The following is a 17829-nucleotide window of genomic DNA, read 5'->3' as shown; positions in this document are numbered from 1 at the left end:
GGTGGTTTGGCTTTTGAAAACCAATTAGTGTCATACAACATATCAATGGAATAAATGACAAAAACTACATGGTAATTTTAATAGATGCACAAGACGCATTTGACAAAATCCAGCACACCTCCATAATAAAAACAACAACCAACTAGAAATAGAAGGAAAATTCCTCAAACTGCCAAGTGGCATCAATAAAAATCCCACAAATAATGTTATACCTAATGATGAAAGACTGAATACTTCCATTTAAGATTAGGAACAAGACAAGGATGTCCACTTGCACCACTTCTGTGTACAGGTACTGTTAGTTCTAGCCAGAGCAATTAGATAAGAAAATGAAATAAACAACATCCAGATTGGAATTGGGGAATTAAAACTATCTATAGTTACAATATAAAGGGCATAATCTTGAATATAGAAAATCCTGAGAAATCTTCTAAAAATTTATAAGAACTAATAAGTTGGCAAGCTTGCACAGGATGAATATATATATAATCCATTTTATTTCTATACACTAGCAATAAACAATATGAACATGAATTTAATAAAACAATTACATTTATAATAGCATCAAAATGATGGAAAAACTAGGAGTAAATTTAACAAAAGAAGTGAAATTATACAACACTATATCTCCTTTGAAAGAAATCAAAGGAGATATAAATAATAAAAATGTATCCCATGTTTGTGGGTGGGAAAACAATATCATTAAGATGGCAATAATCCCCCAAATGATCACAGATTCAAAATGATCCATGTCAAAATTCCAGCTGGCACCTTCTGCAGAAATTGTGAGGCTGATCTTAATTTTTTTATGGAAATGTAAGAGACCCAGAATAGCCAAAACAGCACTGAAAAAGAACAAAGTTGGAGGGCACACACTTCCCTTGTTTAAAACTTAACTGCAAAGCTACAGTAATCAGGACAATGTGATACTGGAGTAAGAAGAGACATGCAGATCAATGGAATAAAATTAAGAGTGATATTATCTCCATCTTCAGATGAAAAAATTGAGGCAAACAGAGGTTAAGTAACTTGCCCGAGGTCACAAATAAAAACTTAAAAAAAACAGGATTTGCCATATTATACATTTGCATCAAGACATTATTCATTTTCATTAACGAATTTAATTTTGGTGCTTTTAAGGGTGAACAAATTCTAGAGATGCGTAGAAATTATTGTCCTTTTCTTCCTCTTGATCAATCTTAAATATGTTTTGATTTTATACTGATTTATTACTATTTAGGAAATGTACAGTGCATCATGGCTGGATCAATGGAGTTTCTTTTATTCTCCTCTTCTAGAGTGTGAGTTTCTGAAGAGCATGGACAATATCTTATTATATATTGCTTATTTCCTAACTCCCTGTAAGTGGCATTGCATAGAGTAGGTATTTGACAGAAGTGTGAGAAATAAATTCAACCTGAAAATATCACAATGGGTAAGGTCTCAGTTGCTGAAGTTTGCCAGAAATCTCTATTTCCTCCATTTTCATCACTTTAAGCAGAAATTTCAACCACCCCAGGTCATCGCAACATGTGGACCTGTGTAGTACATGGGGATTGTATAAGTGAAATCATGCTAATGAACATTAAAAAAAAAAAATCTGGGGGCTTCCCTGGTGGCGCAGTGGTTGAGGGTCCACCTGTCGATGCAGGGGACACGGGTTCGTGCCCTGGTCCGGGAAGATCCCACATGCCGCGGAGCAGCTGGACCCGTGAGCCATGGTCATTGAGCCTGTGAGTCCGGAGCCTGTGCTCCACAACGGGCGAGGCCACAACAGTGAGAGGCCAGCATACCGCAATAAAAATAAAAATAAAAATAAAAAAATTAAAAATCTGATATGACAGAATTTCCTGAAGAATTTTAAGTTCTAATATTCTGAAATTTTAACATTTTCTGAAAGAAGCAGTGTCTATCCTCAGAAATGAAACATTTTATTTCAAAATTTCTGGGAAACATTCTAATAAGAGTTTTATTCTCTCTCTGTCAGAAGGATGATCGCTTATTGTATAGCAAAGCTGGGTTTACATTCTTTAAAAAAATGTTAGAATGTGACTTCTCAAACTTGGAGTTTAAACAATATCAATTTTCACAGAAAAATCCTGTTCACATTGTAAATATAAACTTCCTCATTATGTCTTTTAGCTTACTGCTTAAAAGTATTTTATTTAAAATTAAGAATCTATTTAGCATGCTTATTTAGTAGTGAATGGTATTTTTGCAGGGCAATTCTTCATGGCATTTATATATGTCTTGTAACAGCTTCTGTCCCAGACTATCTTTTCAAGAATGTTTGTATAGCATAGCAGAACAACCTTGGAAGATAGAGATAGTGTCTCCCTCTGGGCAAAGGGCATATTTTTTTCCTGAAGAATATAATAAAGATAATTTTTCCCTCTGGGGCAAAGACTCAATAGCTTTGCTAGCAGAACCTTTAAAAGATTGGAGTTTCCTAAGATCAGTGTTCCTCTGAATAACACAGATATACTGTGTGCATAGTATCCACCTGGGTCTATCTTGTCATTGTCCCATGGGACTTGGAGGTCAAGAGGAACTAATGCAAACATGAAGTTATGCTGCCTGCAGCACTGTGACTAATAAAGTCATGGGTCCCTAGCTCCGAAGTCTCATGTTTCTGCTTGTACCTAAGGTACTATGGCAAGCTACCTTGTTACTTTGTAAGTAGGGTAAAATCTCAAACCCTTCAAGTTACTGACAGAAGTAAGCTCCTAAACATGGACTCACACAATGTGGATATTCTTAACATAATACGCAAATATTGATAAAGAACACACTGCCAAATTGATATATCTAACACCTATGATAATGATCATAATAGATCAGTATGATCAAATGTGTATCCTGGTAATCCACAGTCACCATTTTACACATTTATTTATAAACTATGGAGTTTTCTTATAGCCTTCCTATTTTTCTGTAAAAAAAAATAGTTTTAGCATATTAAAATTGAAATTTTATTCTTTATTAAAATTTAAATATATACTCTCAGAGTTTATTATCACAGAAAAATTTTAATTAAACAAAAATCCAAGTACAACATCATAGGTGTAAATGCTTTTACCAATGGTTTCTTTGGTCTCCCTGTGATTGTCAAATTCAAAGATTTGTGTTGGTTAAAACCCACAAACAAAACAGTTTTGTCAGCTTAGGCCCTAATTCAAAATATTGTCATCTTAAAAGAACCACTGACTATGCCAAGTTAGTATCAGACATACTTTTCAATAAATAAATCTGATTGTGCTACAGAATTAAGTAGTTATGTATATTTTTTTTTCCTTTTTTGTTCATCTTTATAGTTTAAATAGAATAAGGTAAGAAGGCAAGGACTATTCCTCCTTGTATTCTATACCACCAACAAATACTGTCCGCTATAAAAAATGTTAATTGAATGAATGTACTATTTATGTTTAAATCTCCTACTGCTGCTGTGCTTTAGGAATATTCAACTACCAAAAAATGGCTTGGTTTTTCACATTCAGATGGTGAGTCCACCTGATACCACTAGAGTAATTAGTATAGTAAAAGCTGTTGGAGAAAATGTACATTGGAAACTCTGGCCAATTCTATTCAAGGTCATCTAACTAATTTGAAACATCACTGGTTGAAGTCAAGTTTATCATACCTAATTCCTGAAGGTCCCTGCACTGCCTAACAAAATTTACTACTAAAGAGTTGATGTTTATAAAATACCCAACCTTCATTAGGTGACACCTTCAATAATAACCATGGACAAGACCCTGCCTATAGGGCTCAAGAGCTGAAATTGATGGGAAGGCAGGCAAAACATAAACAAGTGAATTGCAAAAGCAGATGACTCCCACCATCTGCTTAGCTTGTTTCTGCTCTCATTTTGCCAGGAGCCTTTTGAGAAGATAGGAAACCATGCTGATGCCCTCCATCATATGTTATCTCTCCTTTCCATCTGTGATGCCCTCTCCTATGCTCAATGACATTACTTTGGCTTTGCCCTTCCCTATGGAAATACACAAGGTAAAGGAAGGGGAAGAAAGGGGTTCCAAGAGCCCACAAAAATACTGAGGATGAGGACAGGATGGGATGTTAAGTTTCACTTTTTAGGGGGCCAAATGAGGAAGAAAATTATTATACACTAAGGTCTAAAATACAACAAACCACATGAAAATATTTATTCATTCAATAAACATTTCTAAATATGTGTCGTGTGGCAGGTACTGTAGTGGGCTCTGAAGATAACAGGGAAAAAGAGGGAGTGGGGGAGAAATGGCTTAACTCTTGACTTCAAAAAGTTTGCAGTTAGAGAAACAGGCAGAAAACAAATATACAAAATAATTATCAATGTTCCTTACAAAGCAGGTTCAATCAATCTCAAAGCTTAGACGTAGAGTAACAGGGCATGAGGAAAATTGCCGAGAATAAGTTGGTTGAGAAAGACTATCTCTATGAGATGATGGATGTTCACTAAAGTCACTGTGATAATCATTTCACAATTTATGTACGTCAAATCATTATGCTGTACATCTTAAAATTATACAGTGCTATATGTCAATTATATCTCAATAAAACTAGAAGAGGAACAAATTAACAAATCAAAAAAGACTTCAGCTGGGCAGTAACATTTAAGGTGAGAGCTGAGTGGTGAGAAACAGCCCAGTGAACAATTAGATTAAGGCAAGAGTAGGGAGAGGGTCAATATGAGCAAAGGTTTGGAGGAAAAAATAAAACTTGGTGTGTTCTAGGTAAGGAAAGAAAGCTACTGTTCCTGGAGTACAATGAGTAAGGGGAAAACCAGTGCGAGAGGAGATGAGTGAATGAGAGGCAAAACACAGATTGTGTTCAGCCTTGGAACAATACTCAACTGTTCTGATTTTATTCTAAGTAGTATGGGAGCCACTGGACATTTTTATTGAAGAGGTGACAGATCAAATGTACTTTTAAGATCACTCTGACTGAAAAACAAATGCCGTATGCTAACACACATGTATGGAATCTAAAAAATTCTAAAAAATCCAAAAAATCTAAAAAATTCACGGTGCAGATGAACCTAGTGGCAAGGCAGGAATAAAGACACAGATGTAGAGAACGGACTTGAGGACACGGGGAGGTGGGGGGTGGGGGGAAGGGGAAGCTGGGACAAAGTGAGAGAGTAGCATTGACATATATACACTACCAAATGTAACATGGTTGGCTAGTGGGAAGCTGCTGCATAGCACAGGGAGAACAGCTCAGGGCTTTGTGACAACCTAGAGGGTTGGGACAGGGAGGGTGAAAGGGAGATGCAAGAGGGAGGGGATATGGGGATATATGTATAAATATAGCTGATTCACTTTGTTGTACAGCAGAAACTAACACAACATTGTAAAGCAATTATACTCCAATAAAGATACTTTTAAAAAAAAATCACTCTGACTGTTGTGATTACATGTAGTAAGGATAGGATTTTAAAGAGAAATTAGAATGATGACAGAGTTCAAATAAGGGAGGAACAAGAAAAAGTGGTGTTATCATAGTCACCTTTGGCAATGCCACGGTGCCTACAGTGTAGCAGGATGACCAAGTTTGGATGAGAAATGTATTTTCTTTTTGACAACCTGTTTATCATTCCCCTGGGGAGTATTGGTTACTTGTTCCATCTTCTACATGTGATCTGAATTCCCCAGTCAGATTTTCATATTTATATTTCTTGACAAATATTTGCCCACTTCTAAACAGGAAACATTGAATACACCCAGAAGATCATGATAGTGGCTGGGATGACAGCTTCTGGGTCCTGATTATTTGCTATCGCTCTTTCTGATGCTATCGTCATAAGGTCAAATATGCTGGAAGGATATTGCAGCTCTCACACAGCCACGCCAGAGTGCTACAGTCATCCGCCTTTCCTTAAGATAACAAGTGTAGGCTCTCCTTGTTCAACGCGACCGACCACAGCATTACAAATGGCACCAGCTGAAATGCCTTGTACAACATTGCAGGGGGAAAACTACAGATTTTTCAGAGCTGAGGAAGAGCACTGTGTATCTGCTCCTTATTAGAAAGGAAGACTGTGTTTCACAAAATATGGCCTTGTGGGTTAAAACTGTCTTTCTTTGTTCCTTGGAACAGACGAGTGGAGTGTGGCTTTACATCTCAGGCCAATTATTCTCCACCGTTTTTCAAGAACTGACAAAACCTGTAAAATGAGCAATGATACGAAGACAGCCTACCACTCTGCAATTTACTCTGCACCCTGCATTTGCATCTAATTTTGGTGTATCTCTACTTGCAGGGTAGAGAGAATCTCACTGGGGACAAAAGATTTCCTAATATGAGAACACCAAACAAAAAATAACTGCTAATTTCAGCTGCCTCCTTGCTGGTCAGCTCTCCTCAAGAAGGGGGCTTCTTCTCTCAAGAAGAAGAATAACCAAATTTATTCTAACCAAACCAAATTAATTTTTTTTCCCGAGATGATGGGATTAGCCAGAAGTAACTTCTGCTATCCTTGAAGAGAGCCCTTGCTCTAGCCTTAGTTTTCACTGAGAACTGCTGGAGTTTGAGGTACAAAACAAACTGTTGGGGCATGTGGAGTGATTTCATACAGGCTTACTCTCACAGAAGAGCAAAGGGTCAGAGATAGAAATCAGTCGTGACTCTCCATCAATAAGGAATCAATAAGTATTCCTTCAGGTTAATGCTTGCACTGGCCCCCAGAAACCCCAGGAAGCCCAGAGACACTGTCCTGCGGGCTCCTGTTGGCAGCACTCCCCGTGGGGAGGACAGTACAGGAAGTGGATGTTAAAAATCAAAATGGGACTGAATAAAGGATATGAACATTTTCTGATTTTTTTTTCACTTTCACAACACACATGAAATTTACTTAGAATATACCCATAGTAAAAAGAGAAATGATCAGAGGGATGTAGAATAGAGCCTGCTGCAAACTGATTTTCAGATACTCGGTAATGTTCTGCAAGAGAAAACATTGTGTCAAATGTGAATTAAATTTGAACAACAGCCTTTCAAATGCAAATCCTTCGGAAGGGATGTCATTGAGATACAACCTCTAAAAACCTTTCAAGAGAAATAAAATAGATAAATGTGATAATTAAGATCTCTATTTATATGAAAATGATCAGATCACATTTGTTCTGAAATGTTTTTGTACCTGCAACATGGAGGACAGATATAAAAAAGCAAGGATCGATTTTGAAATTTGCAGGTTGGAGGTGAAAACCGAACGTTAGCTTGTCTGACAGAGGCAGAGGACTTTCCTCTAGTATGCTAAGACCCATTATTATGCACCCATAATTGCCAAGGCCCCCACTGACCTCTATTCACTCTTTCTCAAGTAGTCTCCCTTTCAGCTCTCCCTACCCTTTCTCTAATGGAAAGTGTAAGCTACTCTGCTACACTGCAGCAGCCTTCTGTTAAACAGCAGTGTTTATGGGAAGCTGACTGGCCAACTCGAGTATGTAAAGAGAAGTACTGCTACACTGAGTTTTGGGGAAACAGAGAGTTATATGCAGAGGTATATTAGGGAGTGATCTCAGGAGGTACACGTATAGGCAAGTGAGGAAGGTAGGATTGGGCAGAGGAAGAAGGTCACTTATAAAGTGGTTGTGACTGAATCCTCAGCTGATCCTAAAACCAAGTGGTGGTCTGGAGGTGGATCACTTCAGAGTTGATACAAATGGAAGTAAGTGGGAGAGTAGGAGAGAAGGACAGAGAAAAGTGCTTTGCATTCCTGTATCTGCCAATCTTTGGCCACAGCTGTCCCTGGAGAGGGTATCCCCGGGTGAAGCCAAACTCTGAGGTCAAGGATATTTCCCAGTGAGATATGCAGCTGTGATATCTCAGCAGGTCCACAGCTCCAGAAGCTGGGGGATGGGTAAAAGAATCCAGGTAGTATCACAATAGCCACTACAGTTGTACACATGATGGATTTTAAGCACTCTCTCTCCTAAGGATTCCCTCACAACATTTGGACATTATTACTTCCTTTTTATCAATAAATTCTCAATAAAGGGCCTTTACCTCAGCAGAGGAAACACATAAAGCTATTCTCTACATTTATACCTAACTATGAATTCTTTATCATATCCCTTCCAACTAGAATGCTAAGAGCATATTTATGGCTGAATAAGGAGAAAAGCCCTGGTTATGGAGGGTAAGAGAAATCTTTGGCTGGGAAACCCTGGGTAGTCACAGTAGAGAAAGAGTAACGAAAAATCTATAAGAGCTTCATATCACAGATAGCAATGAGAGGATTCTAAGAAGAGAAGAAACACTGGCTACTCAGATTTGCACATGGTCAGTTCTATACCTTTGTGGAGCAGTAATGGGAATGGGGGTGAAGAGATAAAAAGGGAGTAGGCTGCTATGAAGATTTAGACTCACTCTTTCCTCTGACTGAGTTTTTACAGTGATACTCTTTCTAAGCATCTATTCTAGGAATGGAAAAGTCAGGAAACATGGAAGACAGAATATGCTTTGGGTGACAGTGTTGCTACACCAAATGCTGAGTGTTCTGTGGTCCTATAGTTTGTTTTCTAACCTCAATCATCTGTGACACGGTAAGCCCCTCTAGGTTTTTGTGTCTTGACAAGATTTATTTTAAATGCTATGTATACCACTTGTGCCTCCACTCATATTTCCATTTACTTTGGGCAAATGGTATCTAAAATCTAGGAAAGCTGCCTTGTAGGGCACTTAACGCACACTCTTATGTATCATTTGACTGGACTTGCCTGAATTGCTTATGGTATTTTTCTGGCCAGATTTGTTAGTGAAGTGGCCAAACATTCCAAGGACCATTTTGCTCTTGTGAGATTTCTTTTAGCTGGTTCTCAGCATTGATGAGGTTCAGAGGGTTTAGAAAACTATCTGAACTCTTGGGATTTTATTTGAACTAAAACTCAAACTTTGAACCCTTTGTGGTTTTACACATCACAAGTAAATGTGTCTCCTGCCTTGATATTATTCCCTCTGGTTTCCTCCTGACTCTTTGTCCCTTGAATAAAACTGAACAGTTAGTTGGAGATCAAAACTCGATCCAAGGGTCACCTCCAATTGACGACCTTCTCTCTACAATAACCACCTTAATTAAAGACCACATCTACAAGCCACCACTTTTTCATGGGCCCTTGGATGTGTTCTCAAGACAGATTTTTCTGTTACACAGCAGCTGCATCCCCTCTGAAGAGGAGCAAGTCCCAGTGGATCACAGATCTTAACCCCATGACAGGCCAACCTATTTATGCTGGCTACTAATAATGACTTATGTTTATAATGGCACTATTCATCCCAGAGGCTCACGCACAGCACTCCACTGACCACATGTGTGCTCTTTAGATGGGCATGTGTCTATATACACCCACATAACACAGCTGCACAAAGGTCTTGACTGCTGTGGCTTTAATCAGCCCTTTCTTCCTTTTGCTTAGCTTCAGGGTCTGATCCCTGGGATTACAGGAACAACTGCACCCTTCTCTTTATCACTGGAAAAAAAAAAAAAACAGAATTGAACAATTGGGAGTCCAGCTCCCTATTCACTCTGCTGTTTATTAGGATCTGTGTACATCAGCCGTGATGCTGCAAAGTAAGGTGAGACCTTGCGCAATACATATTTAATAGTGGGAACTCTCTTCCCATTTTATCTTTTCCCCTTTTCTACTTCCATTTAATGAACCAATTATTCTGACAAGGAGGAGAATGCTCCCTTCCTAGCTCCCTCTCACTTTGAGCCTTTATTCCCTGCTTCTCTAAAGTGCTGCCTAATTTGGCATAAGACCCTATTGTAGGTTATTTTTACATTCGCCATGAATTGTGTAAAATTGTTTCAGCACTTTGAAATTTTTCTTTTAAAGCAGACAATATAATTTTATCCCCATGTGAGTGACAGATAAGATGTGATGGTAAGAGAATGTCCAAATCTGCATATGAACTCAATTGCCTTCATTTTATTTAACACGATCACAGTTTGTGTTTTTAGAACAGATTAAACACAAAGAAAAACACATAAACTACATATTAATGGATTCCCACTTCTGTTTTTGTTGAAATGCTTAAAATGCAGCAAACCTATTTTTCTCATTGAGGACTCTCTAGCTATTCATTATTCATGATGAAGCATGATAGAATTTTATTAATTTGCACATTTGCTTTATTTACATGCATAAAAATCTGCAGAATTACTACTGATCACTAAATATTTTGAGGATAAAAATGAAAGCAGATTTAAATAGTGCTACCTGCATTATTTTTCTCCAGGAATTTAATCCTCTCCAGGCATTTAATTGGGTTTATATCTTGATGATTGATCTATATTAGATGGTGTAATCTGAATCAGATGATGGTTGCTCTTTGTTATATATAGTTTTAAAGTGTTTAGTTTGTTCTCTAAATAAACTGAACTGGATGACACTGGTGTACTATCTTGAATTAGAGGACCTGTGATCTGTTCAAATTTTTAATCAATAATAAGTTCTAGATACTCTGATAGATAGTTTCAATCAGATAAATAAGAAGCAGCCTCTGCCCTCAAGAGGCTTCTGGATGAGTGGGGAGAAAGATTTTCTGAACTCACAAATGTCATTAGAGAAACATGGAAGATACACCTGCTATTTCTGCAGTTCTCAATATCTCTTCTTTTGGTAATATTCAGATTTATTTTAAAGATTTACTGGATCCTCCAATGCCGATCTATATAGTTAGAGAGGAGTTGACTCTGCCAGCTTCTTCTAAGAGTTAGCATGTGTCCCTGATCTGGTCAATTGGATCATCCCATTCTGCTAGTCACAAGAATGGGTAAGTATCATAACAACCAATCAGAGTTATTTCCTGGGAATTTTTCTAGAGCTGGAGGGAAAGAACATGCCCTTTCCACTGAGTTTGCTAGGTTAATAGAAGATAAATCTGAAGTTCTTGGTGCCCACATTTAGAAACTAAACCAACATGGCAAAAGCAAAGTTAAGAGTTAGAGAGAATCCTAATTAAATAACTTGAATGTTTGGATCTAGCCATAACTAAAGCCACACATTCTATGAATGTTTTGTAGGGCAGATAATATACATATGATGGTTTACATGTCTGTCTGTCTGTCTTTCTGTGCTTTGTTTGATATAGTTTGAATTGGTACTCATAGATTACAAACAAAATTTTCTAAAAGTATGGGCCAAAGAGGAGGAAGTAAAAGATTTCTGGAAGAGATTTCAGATGAAATGTTTATAACCTATCAAAAGTACATGTGGAGATATTGATTTCATTTAATTCCAGAGATCAAGGTTTAAAAATCAAAAGGCTTACCATGAGCTCTATGGTAAACCATATTTAAATATTTACCATACTTAAACTAAAGATCATGGAAACTTTTTGTTGGAAAATGTGTATGTAATGTTCCTGTTCATGTATGCCTGCTTCCTATTTACTGAGTTCTTAGTCATTAAATAAGCTTATCCATAAGTAAGAATCTGATGAGCCCAGAGTTGCTAAATTACATTTAGTAGACACAAGAAAAACTTTCTGAATTCATTCTCTGTCTCCAACAGCCAGCACTTATACCCTATCCAAGAAAGTAAGTAAAACTGTGCTCTGAAAATTAATTATGCCAAATGACTACATTTAAATGTGAAAATAATAAAATATGTTGTGAATTAACACTTCAGGGTAGCATATGGATTAAGTGACATTTCATGATCCCTTCTATCTCTACAATCCCATGAGTCCACAAGACTGTCTTCCTTTCCCCACTACATTCCTAACTAATTTTACCACGTGACCAGTTAGTTCTCAGTTTAGGTAAGTAAGAGGGTACCTGTTATTCTAAAATTGTAAGTTTTCTTCCCGCTGTGTTGCATGTGCTGCTCCATCAGAAAAACGGAATGAAGAATAAAATCGGAAGGTTTAATAAGTCCTTAAAATGGACCTCTCGTATTCCACTGCAAATCCTCTTGAACCTGTCTCTTGCACCACAGTGACCAGCTGGGCAGGCTTTGGCCAGTTTCATGCAGATGCAACCAGAAGGGCCTTCGCCCTGAGCTCACATTGGTATTCCTCTCGCTTCTTGTCCTGGGGCTTCTCTGAACTCAAAGTGTAGTGCCCATGGGGACCAACTCAGTGTTCACACTTGTGCAAACCGAAAGTGCAGGGAACTTGACAGTGCACGACAAATATAGGTGAACACATGTTTCCCCTTTCTTGCCCCAGGTGGATAGTTCTGAGAAGCATCTCTTAAAGGCTCTCCAGAAGGTCATAGGGGAGATTAAATATCTGAGCCACTGAGCTCTCTGGTCAACTTGATAAGCATCCTAGTATTTTTGTTTCTTTCTTTCTGCATTCTACTACTCTATCCTTCACTCCTGTCTTCTTTCCAAATAAACTACATACACATAAACCTTTGCCTCAATTTCTGCTTTGGGAGATGGGGAGAACCCAGGTTAAACAGTACTAATAATATATATTTTTTCCTTATAAGGCATCCAAAGACACCAATAATCTGTTGTCCGGTTTCCAAATAACAGCATTCTTTTAACTATTCTGCCATGCTGCAATCAATAAAAGCTAAACAAAAGGGAGACACTGAGAGAGAAATACGTGCTTTTGAAACACAATTTGAACAACAACAACAAGGACTTCAATTTAAAATTTTTATTGGTGATTCAGAAATGGTTCTAACTAAAAACACTATAAGAATTATTTCCAACACTGTATCCTAGTGAAATTCATTTCACAAAGAACCTAAAATTCATAGAATCTCAGAAGTCATATCCATACTATTCAACACTGTATATATCTTTGAAAGATGACTTTCATCTCTGTTCGAACATTTTGAATGAGCTACTGATTATTGTGCGGTTCTACGATGCAAAAAATACAAAAAAAGGAATAAAGGAGTGTCATTTACTGTTATGACTTCTCTTGAGAAAAAAATGGCTTTGAGGATTTTATATAAGATCGCATTTAATACATATCAGAGGTTCTATTGTTAAACTTCCTAGGTTTGAATCTCTGCTTTAACTCCTACTAGCTTTGTTAAACTGGATAACATACTTAACTTCTCTAAGCCCAAGATTTCCCTTCTGACTAATGGTTATAGCAAAACCTACTTCATGGGGGTCTAGGGTATTCTAAACGAGAATATTTTGGGAAAAAACTTAAACAATGTCTGACACATAGTAGGTCCTAAATAATTGTGAGATATTTTCCAAGCCAGAAAATAGGGATCAATTTTACAGTCAGAAGAATAATAATAAACTGTGCTTCTGCAAAATGGAATAAGAAAAGAAAAATGAGATAAAATAACTCAGAGAACTTTACTATGCAGCTAAAATCCTGCAACTTTATTAGGGTGGTATCTAAGTAAAGTGAATTTGGGTGTTTCAAATAACTCAAATTCATTGCTTTAACTCATCTAATATAAGCATTATATTGCTAAAAATATATAGATTTTAATCCTGAATATGTTATTTTACCTTCCTTTGTATTCCATATGCACAATCTAAGCATATATATATATATATATATATATATATATATATATATATAATTATTATTATTATTTTTTGCAGTACACGGGCCTCTCACTGTTGCGGCCTCTCCTGTTGTGGAGCACAGGCTCCAGACGCGCAGGCTCAGCGGCCATGGCTCACGGGGCCCAGCCGCTCTGCGGCATGTGGGATCTTCCTGGACCGGGGCATGAACCCGTGTCCCCCGCATCAGCAGGCGAACTCTCAACCACTGTGCCACCAGGGAAGCCCTAAGAATACTTTTTAAACTAGTTTTTAAAGTTGGTTTTAAAAATGTTTTACAGAGAGATATACATCTATCTCCTACTAAACAACATAACCAATTGGTTTGAAAATTTAGCTAACAGAAATAAAATCAAAGCAAAGTTAAAAGTGGATAAAGGAAAACATTTAAATAGTAGTAAACAGAATTTTGGACTGGGTGTTGCAGTAGAAGATTCAATGGCTCTTCTAAAGTCTGCCATTAACAATACGTATAGATTTTAGCAGGTCACTTAATTTCTCTAGGGTTCAATTTCCTCTAGATCAAATCTAGTCTAAAACAAATGGGGGTAGGGGGCTTCCTTGATGGCGTAGCGGTTACAAATCTGCCTGCCAATGCAGGGGACACGGGTTCGAGCCCTGGTCCAGGAAGATCCCACATGCCACGGAGCAACTAAGCCTGTTCTCCACAACTGCTGAGCCTGTGCTCTAAAGCCCGTGAGCCACAACTATTGAAGCCTGTGAGCCTAGGGCCCATGCTCCGCAACAAGAGAAGCCACCGCACTGAGACGCCCGCACACTGCAACGAAGAGTAGCCCCACTCACCACAACTAAAGAAAGCCCGCCCTCAGCAACGAAGACCCAACACAGCCAAAAATAAATAAATAAATAAATTTAAAACAAATGGGATGGGCTTGGTTATCTCTGAGGACCTTTCTAATTCTAAAATATCACAATTCTACAGTTTTAGGTTCCCTTTTTATGGGCTGGATCAAAGGATAAATACACTGGTAAATATTTTTTGCACACAAGTATGACTGTGCAGCTCCAGTTCACTATGAGACATGCTGCTTCTTTTGAAAAAGACACATGACATTTGGTTTGGGTTTTCTGAAGCTGTAATAACATCAAACCTGTAGTAGAATTTTACTAATGAGGTTTTAGGGTTGAGAAAAGAGGAGAGAAACCAGACAAGAAAGGTTTTTAATTAGCATATCAATTATTTGTAGGTAAGTAGATGCTCCTGAAGTGCTTTAAGGAGCTTAAAAATGAGTATTTCCATGAATACTTCAAGTACTTCCTTGCTTCTACTTTATATGTTTAATACATACTAACATCAAAGAAAAAGTTTACTGCTTAAAGACAAATGGTTCTTCAAATCTTTTTCAAATTTTTAAATTCTGGTTCTGTGGACAAATAAATACATGGGTTTGGACTACAGTCTTAAAATACTGGTCAATAATATGTTCATAATTCAATAAACAGTGAGCAAAACTGAGGGAAAGGTTCTTGTGCTTTGGGAAAATACCTGAAGAAGGTCTCTACTATTTTCTCAGAACGACAAAAACAATCCATCTTTACAGTAAAAGGAAGAGAGGTAACGAAATATGAGATGGCTTTCCCAACAACAAAATGTCCTTTTGCCATCATAGATGGAAAAATTATTCAACAGATTTAGGCAACTTCCTCACAAATCTCTGGGTCAGCTTACTAATTATTACCTGTCTGGTTTTATCTAAAGTATCTTTGAAAAGTTGGCCAAGTCTCATGAAATAATAATGGCAAAAGACGTTGGGGGCTATAGAATGAACAAATGTCACCTATTATTTGATTAACTGGACAAATCAAACTTATGAATAAGTGGAAAGAGACCTTCCAAACTTTCACGTCCCCACCCTCAGAAGGTTAGTTCTAGTATTCTAATGGGCACAACAACTAATTGGAAATTACTTAAGCAAACGTTGATGATTTAGGAGTAATGTTTTTATAATGGCATGGTTATTTTACGATATCATGGAAAATTAAAGATAATTACAATATAACATGCCAACACTTTTTGTTTTTTAATGTGCAAAATAAGGTAACTGCAATATGAAAAGCATGTGTGATATAATCATTGTCAATCCCCACAGCTGGACTTCTAATCTTGGTGTATCATCATACAATCATACAAGTGGAGATTCTTTTTAATAAAGCTGTTTCAATTTAATACATCTCATTACTAACAATCAGCATTTCTTTAATAAAATGGAAATAAACACCTCAAAGGCAATGCAGTATTTCATGCAGAACCCTAAAATAGAATTTGAATTAAACTAAAAATTGGTTCTTGCTTCACCACCCAGTAGTTTGACCTAAAGATAACGATCCTATTCTCTCAGATATAGGATGTGAGTTTCAGGCAATGAAAACATTTAAGAAGCACAATATGGAGTAGATTCTATAATGTAAAATTGTCTCCATCAAGTTCCAGTGTAACAAAATACAGAAATCCATGGGCTTAGCTGTGTTAGCATAAGCTCTCATCAAATGGACTGTGATAACAGGAAGAGTAAACCAAAAAAATCTAGGAAATCAAGGTATCTCATTTCACTTGGTGCTTCATTTCTTGCTAAGTAATTGGTGGCATTTCTGAGTTTAAGAGAAAAGGGACATTTTTCATAAATGGATGTTAAACTTTATCAAAAGCTTTTTCTGCATCTATTGAGATGACCATATGATTTTTGTTCTTCAATTTGTTAATGTGATGTATAACATTGACTGATTTGCAGATAGTGAAAAATCCTTGCATCCCTGGGATAAATCCCAATTGATCATGGTGTATGATCCTTTTAATATATTTTTGAATTTGATATGCTAGTATTTTGTTGAGGATTTTTGCATCCATGGTCATTGTGATATTGGCTGTAATTTTCTTTTTTGTGTGATATCTTTGTCTGGTTTTGGTATCAGGGTGATGAGGGCCTCACAGAATGAGTTTGGAAGTGTTCCTTCCTCTGCAATTTTTTGGAATAGTTTTAGAAAGATAGGTGTTAACTCTTCTCTAAATGTTTGGTAGAATTCACCTGTGAAGGTATCTGGTCCTGGATTTTTGTATGGTGGGAGTTTTAAAATTACTGATTCAATTTCAATCTGGTTATTGGTATGTTCATATTTTCTATTTCTTCCTGGTTCAGTGTTGGGAGATTGTACCTTTCTAAGAACTTGTTTATTTAATCTAGGTTGTCCATTTTGTTGGAGTAGTAGTAATAGTATCTTACGATCTGTGGTGTCAGTTGTAACTTCTCCTTTTTCATTTCTGATTTTATTGGTTTGGGCCTTCTCCCTCTTTTTCTTGATGAGTCTGGCTAAAGGTTTATAAATTTTGTTTATCTTTTCAAAGAACCGGCTTTTACTTTCATTGGTCTTCTCTACTGTATTTTAGTCTCTATTTACTCATTTATTCCTCCTCTGATCTTTATGATTTGTTTCCTCCTACTAACTCTGGATTTCGTTTGTTCTTCTTTCTCTACTTCCTTTATGTGTAAGGTTAGGTTGTTTATTTGAGATTTTTCTTGTTTCCTGAGGTAAGCTTCTATATCTATAAACTTCCCTCTTAGAACTGCTTTTGCTGTAACCCATAGATTTTGGATTGTCATATTTTCATTTTCGTATGTCTCTAGGTATTTTTTTTTTTTTTTTTTTTTTTTTTTTTTTTTTTTTTTTAATGCGTTACGCGGGCTTCTCACTGTCGTGGCCTCTCCCGTTGCGGAGCACAGGCTCCGGACACGCAGGCTCAGCGGCCATGGCTCACGGGCCCAGCCGCTCCGCGGCACGTGGGATCTTCCCACACCGGGGCACGAACCCGTGTCCCCTGCATCGGCAGGCGGACTCTCAACCACTGCGCCACCAGGGAAGCCCCTCTAGGTATTTTTTAAATTTCCTGTTTGATTCCTTCAGTGATCCAGTGGTTGTTTAGTAGCATATTGCTTGGCCTCCACGGGTTTGTGTTTTTTTGCAGTTTTCTTCTTGTAGTTGATTTCTAGTCTCATAGTGTGTGGTCAGAAAAGATGCATGATATGATTTCAACTTCCTTAAATTTACCAAGGCCTATTTTGTGGCCTAGCCTTTGATCTATCCTGGAGAATGTTCCATGTGCACTTGAAAAGAATGAGTATTCTGCTGCTTTCAGATGGAATGCTCTCTATATATCAATTAAATCCATTTGGCCTAATATTTCACTTCAGGCCTGTGTTTCCTTACTGAGTTTCTGTCTGGAGGATCTGTCCATTGATGTAAGTGGGGTGTTAAAGTCCCCTAATGTTACTGTTGATTTCTCCTTTAATGTCTGTTAATATTTGTCTTATAT

The sequence above is a fragment of the Phocoena phocoena genome, chromosome 3 (assembly GCF_963924675.1).
Source record: "Phocoena phocoena chromosome 3, mPhoPho1.1, whole genome shotgun sequence".
NCBI lineage: Eukaryota > Metazoa > Chordata > Mammalia > Artiodactyla > Phocoenidae > Phocoena > Phocoena phocoena.
Note: the sequence above shows the minus strand (reverse complement) of the source record.